Genomic DNA, 12,230 nt, shown 5'->3' with positions numbered 1-12,230 from the left:
GATAGTATATGTTAAAACCATGTCAGAAATACCAACTTTAACAGAATCATCAGTGTCACTGAAGGTAATTGAAATCCTTAAAAACTGTTAAAAAGAAAAACCACAGGCCACAAATGAGGTCTTCTATGACAGGACCCCACATCAGCAAACCAAAATTTAGTTCCTAACCTAACTGTAGTTCTAACCCCCATCCCAGTGTAACCCTTAATGCGTCAACACGGAATTTCCCGGTCAGTACTGAGAAATTTACTGATAGACTGCTTTTCTTCCCCTTAGGAATGTGACTTTGCCTAAAACAGTGCATTCTTGGCTAATAATCCCCCCCCCCCATTCACACACTGCCTTTAAAAACCTTTCCTTTCCTACAGACACAGCTCCTTTCTATTTACTAGATGGGATGTGGCCTGATTCATGAATTGTTCGAGAAAGCCAATTTGATCTTTTAAATTACTCAGTTGAGTTTCTGTTTAGTAATACAAAGATTGGAAAATAAAGTCATACCACTTTAATAACACAAAACCAGTAGGAAAATAAGACACCAACCTATACAAATAACAAATAAATACTGGGCATGTGAACATTTTTGAAAACTGCTCACAAAATCCTTCCAGAACCATAGTGATATAAAAGCCACTATGCCTTTTGGGATGCAGTGTTTTAGAATACATTATATACATGTGAGGACAGGTAGCTGATTTTTATACAAAAAATCAGTTGAATTTTGGAAAAATTAACTCCATTTTTTGCCCCTTGGAATTTGTTCTTGAATTGACTTCTCTGACTTCCTCCCCAGAATCCTGTCCCTAAAAGGAAGTGACCACTTCTAGAAAGGAGTATAACATCTCATACACTAGCTTTTTGGTTCTTAAAGTATGTAGTAGATGGGAGACAGCAGTATCAACATTCCTTGAGACTTGCTAAAAATGCAAATTTTCAGGCCCCTTGTCAGACCACTGAACCAGGATTTCTAAGGAAAGGGCCCGGAATTCTGTTTTAACATATCTTGGAAAAAAATAAAATAAATAAAATAAAATAACATCTTCCAGTGACTGAGAAGCACCATCCTAACTACACTTAAGCCCAGGTCAAGAGTTTCAATTCAGCAGTACTGCCAAGAATGACTAGTTTATGTTCAAAGGAAGATGAGATGCACTGGATGCTTTCCTAGAAGGAGTGCTTCAGCCATTGTGATTATTGTCATATCAATACCCTGGGTACAGAGGGCCTCAAAACAGAATTTTACAGTTGATCTCAGCCTTATCAATAATACTCTGATAAAAGCTTCAACCAAAAAATATTTTAACTTGATTTCCTACCTTTCATATTATTAATTCATATGACAGCAAAAATATAATGCTAAGTATAAGTCAGAATTTTATTACACTTCATAAACGTGCTTATGTTCCATATATCTAGTTAGCACTTCTGCAGCAGCTGACTTCTATACACATACTATATTTGATATACATGCCCTTTGCAGTTCCACTGTCAGGAAATAATTATGCAAAATTAATAGACAATATATTTAATATATTCAGAACTTAATCAAAATTGAACTTTACTAGTTATGAGAGAAAAACTTTATGGATGGAGTGATAAAATTTGAATGAATACCATTCATAAGGGTGCATTAAGCTAATTCATAGAAAATCTACCTTAGGAAATTTATTCTCAACAGAAAAAAAACATTAAGTATTTATAGATTTATAATGCAGGTGGAGATGACATTTATATTACAGTCATCAAATTGAGGATAACCAGAGCTTCAGGTTCCAAAGTTTAAGAAGAAAGCTGGGTATTTAATTCATACGTTTTTATTAATATAAACACAAAAGCCTCCAGACTTTATCAAACTTGTTTGTAAGCATCAAGAGCATGAAGTTAATCCCACACACTTGAGTAATAATACTATCTGGATTCAGGTCCAAAGGCTCATGAAAACATTAAGCTGACTATGTAATAGATAGAATGAGAGATTATAATAGTACTAATTAATCAGTTATATATGGGCTTAAAAAAAAGTGTCACTCTTTACTTCTGTGGTCGTCCTCCCCCAAAATGCATAACCCAATCTAACCATAAGAAAAACCCAAAGCACTCTTATATAAGCACGTTTTACAAATACCTAGCCAGTAATCATCAAAACTCTAAAAGTCACCCAAACAAGGAAAGTCAGAGAAATGGTCATGGCTGACTGTCAGAAGAAGACATGTTAACTAGACATAATATGGGATCCAGAAATAGAAAGAGGAGATTAAATTAAGGAAATCCAAATGTAATATGGACTTAGGTTAATAATAATATATCAATATCGGTTTAGTAAATATAACAAATGTGCCATATTAATAATATGGCAAACTGGGTGTATGGTGTATGGGAACTCTTTCCACCATTCAGTTATTTTTTCTAAAACTAAAACCAGTCTTAAATAAAAGTTCATTTTAAAATGGGGCTGCATTATGAGATATTATAGTTGGTATAAAATAATAAATGTTAATACTAAATTCTGAGTATAAGACAAGTTTCCTCTTTGCAAAACATTTGGGAGTTATAAGGCAGTTCCTTTTTTTTAGTTCCATTTTGATCATTTTACAAACGGGCTACTGCAGAGCACTTACGTTGATGAGACAATCAATTAAAAACAAAGCCTAAAATATTCTAGCATATAATTTTATTTTATTTAGCTTTGTGGCATTTTCTTCTGTTTTTAAATCCTATTATAAAGAATAAAATGTCAAGAACAAAGGAAGTGGTAAAGAATCACAAAATATCATGTCATACATCAACATACCAAGCAAATAACAGAGTTTAATAGCTGATGATCCACTATTCTACCTGTATTACTTTTGTTCACTGATAAATTAATTTTCATTTTACAGTTGATTCACAACTCCCGAAGTGATTAAACCCTTAGGCATAGTGCTTCTAACACCAATAAACTGGTTTGGGAAGGGGAAAATCATTTTTATTTGAAAGGGAATGAAATATATTTGCAAACACAGATGTGCTAAATAGATATTAAGGGTTGAGGGAACCATATATGTGCGTGTTTAAATTTAATGACTCCATAGTCTTGTTATTTGTTCAGGAAGGCATGTCAAGCAACACATAATTATACAGATAAATTCCTAAAAATTGCATTTTGTTGTCAGAACTCTGAAATCAACACATTTCAAAAATTGCAATTTTCCTATACATTTTCACTGTTTTTGTTTTCTCTTTGAGGAAAGTCCCATTTCATTGTTTTACATCTTTGAAATGCTGAGCAGAAACTCCAGCATAATGAAAAGAAGGAAATCATACACGAAAAAGTTTATAGCTGCTGGCATTGTTGAAGTATTCCATTATAACCAGCCTGCAAATCTCTACTGCTAAATTTATGGATAGTTTCTTATACTAGAATGAAATTATTGAAAACTATTCAGCTGCTAGCAAGTTGTAAAGGAAAGACGAAGGATTAAGAGTCACAATACCTGAATTCTATTCCAGATTTTACAACCTTAGTTACTGGACCTCTCTGGACCTTAGTAACCTCACATGTAAAATAAAAGGGCAGGGAAAGCTGTCTCTAAATAACAAATGTTATTTCCAGCTTAAAAAGCCTTGCATGAAAATATGTTAACATCAGGGACAAAAGACATCCTATGAATTTCCAAAACGGATAGACACTTTTCATAATTTAGATCATCTAATAAAAAGAGGAAGCACAACGGGTGTTTAGTTCTGAGGGCCTTGCCTTCAGGCTTTGGAAGAACTTATCTAATTACAGATAAGACAGCATCTGTCACACAGATTTGAAAATATGCTGAGTCTGATCACAACTCATTCCAAGTAAAACAGATTTTAAATGGAAAAAAAAATTGAAAGAAAAAGGAAATGAAACGATCCCAGATAGAGTAGCCAGCCTCCAATATGGTCCCCAGGGATTTTCACGTCATGGAATCCACCCCTTTTATGCAGTCCCCTTTCACATTAAGTAGGGATGTGTAATCAATAGTATATTGCAGAAGTGATGTTGCATGACTCCTGAGGCGAGGTTATAAAAGACATTATGGCCTCTGCCTTGCTCTGTCTCATGAATTACTCACCTAGCAGCTACATCATCATGACGTTCAAGCAGCCCTCTGGAAAGGAACTCAGACCTCTCATACGAGCCCCTTGGAAGTAGATCTTCCAGCCACAGTCGAGCCTTTGGATGACTGTAACCTCAGCAGCCATCTTCACTGTAACTTCATGGGAGACCTTAGGCCAGAACCGTCCAACCAAACCGTTTCAGAATTCCTTGCTCACAGAAACTATAAAATAATAAATATTTATTGTTATTTTATGCTGCTGTTTCCCACAGAAACTTAGAAACTTTAAAATGACGAATATCTAATGTTTTATGCTACTCTGTTTTGGGTAACTTGTTTCACAGCAATAGATAACCAATACATTGGTTATAGGTATTACCAGGGTTGCATTTCCTCAAATATTTAGGAAGCATGCAAGACTCTAAGGGGAAATACAATTAGCATGGCCTCTTTGAGTACTTCAATCTGTAAAGTGGAATCAGGGTCATGTAAGCCTGAATTATTTGAATTTTACAAAATGAAATTTTGGGGGGAAAATATCTATCAATTTATCTCAATTTTTTGCTTATTTCATAATCTCTACCAACAACTGCTCATTTAATTACTCTATTATCTCTGGCTACTATCTCAATAGACTTAATACTATCATCTTAGTCTTAGTGCTTCAGCAAACACTATTTTTTTTAAAGTATTTATTTGACAGAGAGAGAGAGAGAGAGAGAGCACAAGCAGGCAGAGCAAAAGGCAGAGGGAGAGGGGAAGGAAGAGAGAGGCTTCCCTTTGAGCAGAGAGCCCCATGCAGGGCTTGATCCCAGGACTCTGGGATCATGACCTGAGCCAAAGGCAGCCACTTAACCAACTGAGCCACCCAGGCACCCCAGCAAACACTATTTCTCATTGAGATTTAACCACTATGGGCCCAAGGACATCTTCCCTCTGGCTCGCTGCTTTATCTCAAACAAGTTCAGGATCAGGCATATATACTTACATTGAATAAATATTTATTAAATAAATAAGTGGAAAGTAAAATCATGTTGTTATTAAAAAGAAGAAAAAGTTTTAATAAATAAAAGAAAACCCTCAGAATATTTTCTCTAGATGTTTCTGATCCCAGAGGAAGAATAAGAAAAAAGAGTTTTAAGACTTACATAATGGGGACGCCTGGGTGGCTCAGTCGGTTAAGAGTCTGCCTTTGGCTCAGGTCGTGAACCCAGGGTCCTGGGACTGGGTCCCGCATCAGGCTCCTTGCTCAGCGGGGAGCCTGCTTCCCCCCCTGCCTGTCACTTCCCCGGCTTGCGCTCTCTCTCTCTGTCAAATAAATAAATAAAATCTTTAAAAAAAGACTTAAATAATGGATATCTAATAAACAGAGGTACTTTATTTGAAGAGAAATCATCAGCTGCTGATACCTAAGCCTCCATTTGCCTCAACTACAAATGGGAAAAATAGTGATACTCTGATTTTCTAATACCACATATAACTCATAGTTGGAATTGCTCTACAGATAAAGGTAACCAACTGAGCAAGGAAATTGGTAGTGATTTTATGATATACAAGGAAAGGTTCAGTTAAATTTATACCTTAGCTACATACCTTGGGTCAAGGAGAGTCCAAAGTACATAGACTAGAAGAAAGTTGCTACAGATTCTCCTAGCTGTTTCTTTTTCTTAAATTGCCCTCTTCTGGTGTTTCCAGAGTCTTTAATCTTTCTTATTTTTAATTTGTAGCTGAATAATATTTTGGTGATCTTTAAAAAACTGCTATGTTTCTGATCAAATGTTTAATCCTGTTTACTTAAACATATCTTACCTCGAGATCTTCATATCTCAGATTTCTCAAGGGTCTGTGGAACGTAATTATGACAATTTTAGATAGAAACGCTCAGGTGCGCCTGGGTGGCGCTGTCGTTAAAGCGTCTGCCTTCGGCTCAGGGCGTGATCCTGGCGTCCTGGGATCAAGTCCCGCTTCGAGCTCCTCCGCTGGGAACCTGCTTCTTCCTCTCTCACTCCCCTGCTGTGTTCCCTCTCTCGCTGTCTCCCTGTCACATAAATAAATAAAATCTTAAAAAAAAAAAAAAAGAAACGCTCAGGTTCTAGCTATGAAAGTACAAACGTATAATTTCCATTTTGTTGAGACAACCATAAATACAATTTGGCATAAAGTAAAATCCAATAATGCCTCCCTCACCCAGTTATATCAGAAAATAAGTACATAAAAACATAAATCCAGAAAAATTATCTAAATAAGTTTTTAAATTAAAACACCTTTTAAAATATAGTGTGCACTTCTTGCCACATTAAAACAATTGTAAGAAGCAATGCAATCTAATTTTCAATAAATGACTCGATATAATGGATTCTTGTAACTTTATTTCTTACATTTTAGCAAGATAATACCATAGATGTCTTCTTGAATAGGTATTTTGTGTTAACATAATAACTCTCAAAAGATCCCTAAGCCAAAAAACTCAGACTTTTGGGAATTTTGTTTGACTTTTCTCATTGTGGTTATTCTATTCTCCATCATCACTTACCCTCTGACAAGCCTGTTTTCACGGCTCCCATTTTTCTTTCCCCACCGAGTGTTCTGAGTATTGTGTATAATTTCTGCCGTTAGTCCTTGCAGTTTATAAATGTTACAAAAGATAAGAAGATAATCAGTACTATATATATGGATATATTTATATATATTATATTGCCTAAAAAGATTGTACATGCTGCATTAGCTAGTTTGACTGGGGTTAAATGATTTTCCCTAATTTCAGAGTTTAAAACTAGCCTAGAAAGACATGATTATTTAAAGCCTTAGAACTTGATAAGAAAGGAATAGCAAATCTGAAATAGACCAACATTAGTGCATCCAACATTACGATATACCTTGAGAATGTATTACGTGCCAGGCACCAATAAGGCACTTGAAATTTATGAGGAACCAAAATAGGAAAAGAACCTGCCCTCATGGCGATATATTTCTGTAAGGGGAAATAGAAAATAAATTATTTGAAGAAATACGAATGATATAAAGAGGACAAAGAGTTCTGAATGTGCATGTTCTGTTATATGTAGCAGTCAGGGAAGATAATGAGACATTTGAGTAGAGACCTGAAAAACATGAAGTGGAATGCATATTATATGGAAGAAAAGTGTCAGAAGTACAGAGAATAATAACTGTAAAAATACTAAAATGGGAGCATGCTTGGCACTTTCTAAGAACAGCAAGACAGCCTAGCCAAAGGAGTAAGGAAAACAAAAGAAGAGTGTGGTGGAAAACATAGTCAAAGAGGGATGGTGGGACCAGAACTGACCACGGCAAAGACTTTGTCTTGTATTATAAGCTGGAGAGGAGGCCATCAGAGACATTAAGAAGTGACACAGTCCCCCTTGACACTGTGTTAAAGGATTTCTCTGACTGTTGGGTTGAAAATAGAGTTTAAGGTGCAAAAGCAGAGGCCAGGGGGCCTTTTAGAAGTCAAGCAATAAAACAGGCAAGAAAAAAATGGTGGTACTATGCATGTGCTTTAAAAAAGAGCAAGAGAATTTAGGTTTTGAACATGGCAAGTTTGAAGTGCACAGTCGAATAAAGAGCAAGCAATTAAATATATATGTGTTCAGCTGAGGAGAGAGGTCCCAGGGGAAGACATAAAATTTCAAGATGTGAAAAAATACAACTTATGTACGGGCTTAAAGGTATTATCCAGGAGACAGACAAGAATTCATAACGTAGGTGAAAAATCATTAATGTCGGTGAAAAAAAATTACTGACACTGTGTGTTTGAGTAGAAGAAAGGGGATGGGATGTCACGAGAAAGGGGAGAAATTGATTTCAGAACAAAGAGGAGACGTTAGAGCCCTAGTAACAGAAAAGAGGCCAGAACATGTGGGAGCAGAAGCAAGTGGCAGTGTCTATATGGGGGGAGGGGAAGGAATATATTCAAGTTACTTTCGATTGCATCTAGTATTCACAGTAATCTAAGGAGCTGGTTCATCCGTGCCTGGTGAGGGGAAAAGGATTTTTCCAGGTGAAGCCAGAGAAATTTCTATGAATGTGGGAGAATAAATTGGGAAATATACAGGCTTTTAAGGAAGCACTTAGAGGTAACTTGAGGTAAATTGTACAGAATTCTTAGAAGGGGAGAGAGAATAAATTCTTCTCCTCTATCTACTTTTATTCTCCTAACAGAGGGGGAGAAAAAAACACACTGATATTTCAGTGAAGTCTGCAATTGCAGTTTTGATGGAATGAATACATCGAATAGTTTCCAGGATAAATTACCATATAGAAGGTCCACACAGATTTACTTGCCAGCTTCTGATATAAAAAATTCCTTCTCTCAAAGGATCACTAGTACTTTCCTAAGTTTCAGGACCTTGACAGATAGAAGTCTAGGCCAGAGAAACAAAAGGCTTATTCCAGGAGATGAGGACAGTTTTGACAAGCAAAAAAAATATCTTTTGGAGCAAAGACGAAGAAAGATAGGGTTCAAAAATGTCAAGTAACCTATAAAACGTTTATGAAGTAAGATTTATTTTGTTGGTAATATAATGTATTATCTCAAGCACAAGTCAATAAGTTTCATGAGAAGATTTAAGCTATAGTCCTTAACTATTATTCTGGACCTATTTCATATGTGCTTGTGTAGTGTAGACAGAAGATAGCGGACAGAACTTTGCTTAGTTAATTTTGGCTCTCCTACAGACCGACTTTTGTTGAATTCCTGAAATCTCATAGCCTTAAAGAAATTAAAGCCTAACACTTAACACAATAATCTACAAAGTTATAACTTTAAGTATTTGATTGTATTTCAACTCTACATATATTTATCTATTGCCTAAAATGAAATACATTTCCATGCATTAGCAATTCCACTGAAATGCAGACTTGGACAGAAATGCATAATGATGAATCAACATTCCTTTATTAAAATATTGCAACAAAAGCAAGGAGCTTAAGATTAATAGCTGTATGTTGGTTTAAGATTATCTTAACATTTCAATCTTCCCTGTCATCCATTTTGAATATCAAGATAGGCTTAATAAGGGATACTTCTCCCTAAGTATATATAAGAATAATCAAGTGATGTCTATCTGAGATTTAATTTTACATTTCTGTGACATTAACTAATAATAGGACAAAATATTTTTCTCCTTTACTTCTATTTTTGTGGCAAACATACTCTTCTACATATGTAGATAATACCAATAATACACAAGGTATATTATTTTAATGTTTAGTAGTAGCAAAATCCAGTTATGATTCATGTCCATTTTATCATGACAGTTTCTTTCCAAATTTGCAAATTGACCGATAAGGTTTACCGGTACAATTGATTATGGTGAAACAGTGAAGCTATGAAGCTAACGGTTCTCAAGAGTAAATTAACCTTTGACCAGGACCTGATTAACAGTTATTAACCAACTTGGCCAAATAGTTTCAGACTAATGCTCTAAACCATTGTTAAACTTATTTTCATTATATTTTCAAAATCAGTTTTACTGAATCTTCATGGAATAATGAAACAAATCTTTAATGTAATTTTCTGAATTTGCTCCCCACACTTGATTTTTAAATAACTAAACTTTGGATTTCTTGACTCTCATGATATCTTATTATAAAAGACAATAAACAGAAATTTAAAAAATGGAAATAATTTGTAATATAGCTTTCATTGACTCTGTAATATTCTGATTTTAAAAATTATGTCATACTTCCTCTCTGCTCATTTCCTGAGGTGTTTGAAATTGCTGACTGTATTTTAGTTTTACACATTTTCTAGTAAAATTTTGGACAATTAACAATGAGCCTTCCAACTATAGATATATATACATGTATATATACATGATGATTCAGACATATTTATATATACACATACAGATATACATGTGTGTGTTCATGTGTATATATATGAGTAAAACTTTGTCTAATAATAAATATTTGAATTCTGGAAAAAAAAGAAATTTAGGGTAGACTGAATATTTATTTATTTATTTGAGAGAGAGAGAGAGAGCGTACATGAGTGGGACAAGGGGCAGAGGGAGAGGGACAGAGCACATCTCAAGCAGACTGAGCCCCAGGCAGGGTTCCATGTGGGGCTCCACATAGGACTCAGTCTCGCAACCCTGAGATCATGAAACCGAGAGTCAGGCGTTCAACCAACTGAGCCACCCAAGCATCCCCAGGGTAGATAGAATTTGATAAAGCTCTGTGGCTGCTTCAATCATATTCACTTTAAGAAACAAAACAGCAAGGCAGAATAGCACTATGAGCTTTCACATCATAGATCTAATTGTGAAGCTTACTACCTGTGAGTTTGGACATGTTAATTTATATCCCTGAGTTCAGTTTGCTCAGATGTAATACTAAGTTTTAAATATAATAATACAGTTGCTATGACCCACATGTCCTGGGCATTTTATTTTCCCATACAATTCCTCTAAGCCTAAGACACTGGAATCCAGATTGCCTAGGTCCCAGAAGTCTACTTTTCCCTCTTCCGACAACATGCTTTATCACGTTTTCCTTGTAGAAAGACAGAGCAATAGGGAGAGACAGGGTCCCCCAGGGAAGGTATAAATAGACCACATAACAATAGGGTGTCCTGGCTCCAGCATGCCTTTCTCGGGGGACAGCCGGAGGCATGGAAACCCCAAAGCCCTCTTCTTGTGATACTCCTATGCAGGCCATTCTTTTAACCCACACTGTGTGAGATCATGGAATTTGTCCTGAGACTTGCTGCAAAAGATGAGGTAACCCAGACAGGACCCACTCTGAACGCTGAATCCCGAACATGGTGCCTGGCACACAATAAACGCTTTGTCACATTTCCTTCTCTACCTTTTGAATAAACGCAGAGAACTTACAGTGGATACTTCAAAGCTAAATTTGTTTTCTTTTTGCAGAAAACACACAGAACAATTTTCTATTACTTTGAGATGGCAAACTGCCCTCTTGTTTCCTTCTAAAAATAGAAAGAGATCATCTACTGCTAATAAAAGACAAATGAATTTTTTTTTTCACACAAGGAATATAACGTATACACCTAAAACCTGTCCCTGTTTCAACTAAGCCATCTAATGAGCCACATGCTAGGCTCTGCTGCTAGAAGACAGACAAAGCCAAAATCACAGTTAAAGTATAGTACGTTTTTCAGCAATCATTAAAAGAAAGAATCTCATAATTTTGCTTTTTTCACACTGGAATTGAAAGATTAACTGGAAAAGGTTTTTTTCTCTTTTGTTTCATTTTATTTTAAATTCTTTATAAGAGTAGAGAAGAATGTAGGTAACATATAATGTACACTTTAAAAATGAACATCCATGCACTTACAATCACGTTTTATATATAAAATGATACCAATGTATTTGTGAAACCATATGCACTCCAGTGCAAAGGATCCATTTTCCCAGTCTCCAAAGACACCTTCTCTTTCTGTGTTAATCTCCTTCTTGCCTTTCCCTGCCATTACACTGTATGTGCGAGACACTGCAGTTATTTATCCCATATCTTTCCTCTTCCCCCTTTTAATACAGAGCCCTGATTTTATTGAAGGTGGCAATCTACTCAGCTAAACTACTGCATTTTCTGGTTTCTGCGACCTCTGAGATGAAAGATCTAAGTGAAAGGCATTGAGTGGGGCTCTCAAGAGAACTTTTCTATTTGTCCCTTTTTCTTCCTCTTCTCCTTATTGCTATCAATAATGTGTTCTTGATGTCTGAGCTTCAACAACCACCTTTGGAACTTGAACACAAGGCAATGCTAAGTAAGGAGCAGCCGCAAAAAGGAGTGGAACCTCCATGCAGTCCCTGGGTACTCACTTCGCAGGCTTCTTGTAGTTGAAAAATAAGATCTGAAATTATCTGAGCTACCAGAGTAAGGTCTCTATTAGTAGGGATTCAACATAATTTCTAGCTGACTTTCCACATTTGTATTTATGCATAAAATATTCTTTTTTCCCCATGGGTTTAGATACATATATAAATGGAATTATACTGTAAAGAGACTTTTGTGGTTTGCTTACCTCATACCGATATTTTGAGATTCATTTAGCTCCTTATTCTCTTGAATATATAAACAGCAATTTGCTTATCCATTTTATTGTTGATGGAGATTTGGGTCATGTCCAGATTTATTTGTACTACAAGTAATGTTGCCACGTGTAAT

At 35.7% G+C, this 12,230-nt stretch overlaps 1 long non-coding RNA gene across 2 annotated transcripts in view; it reads right to left on the bottom strand.

The window, feature by feature from the left end:
* Positions 1–12,230, bottom strand: part of LOC113266164 (uncharacterized) — a 90,111-nt gene that overhangs the window by 17,118 nt on the left and 60,763 nt on the right. The window contains exons 7-8 of one of the 2 annotated variants that reach the window (XR_008957147.1): positions 5,883–6,111; positions 4,089–4,295 (exon numbers count right to left, since the gene is read on the bottom strand). This is a non-coding gene — a long non-coding RNA (uncharacterized LOC113266164). Of the gene's footprint in view, positions 1–4,088; positions 4,296–5,882; positions 6,112–6,597; positions 6,692–12,230 lie in introns of those variants that run through there. The other variant, XR_008957148.1, reaches the window with a different exon arrangement.

The sequence above is a fragment of the Ursus arctos genome, unplaced genomic scaffold, assembly GCF_023065955.2.
Source record: "Ursus arctos isolate Adak ecotype North America unplaced genomic scaffold, UrsArc2.0 scaffold_37, whole genome shotgun sequence".
Classification (NCBI taxonomy): Eukaryota; Metazoa; Chordata; class Mammalia; order Carnivora; family Ursidae; genus Ursus; species Ursus arctos.
The sequence above is the reverse complement of the archived record's forward strand: the minus strand, read 5'-3'. Positions and strand labels throughout refer to the sequence as shown.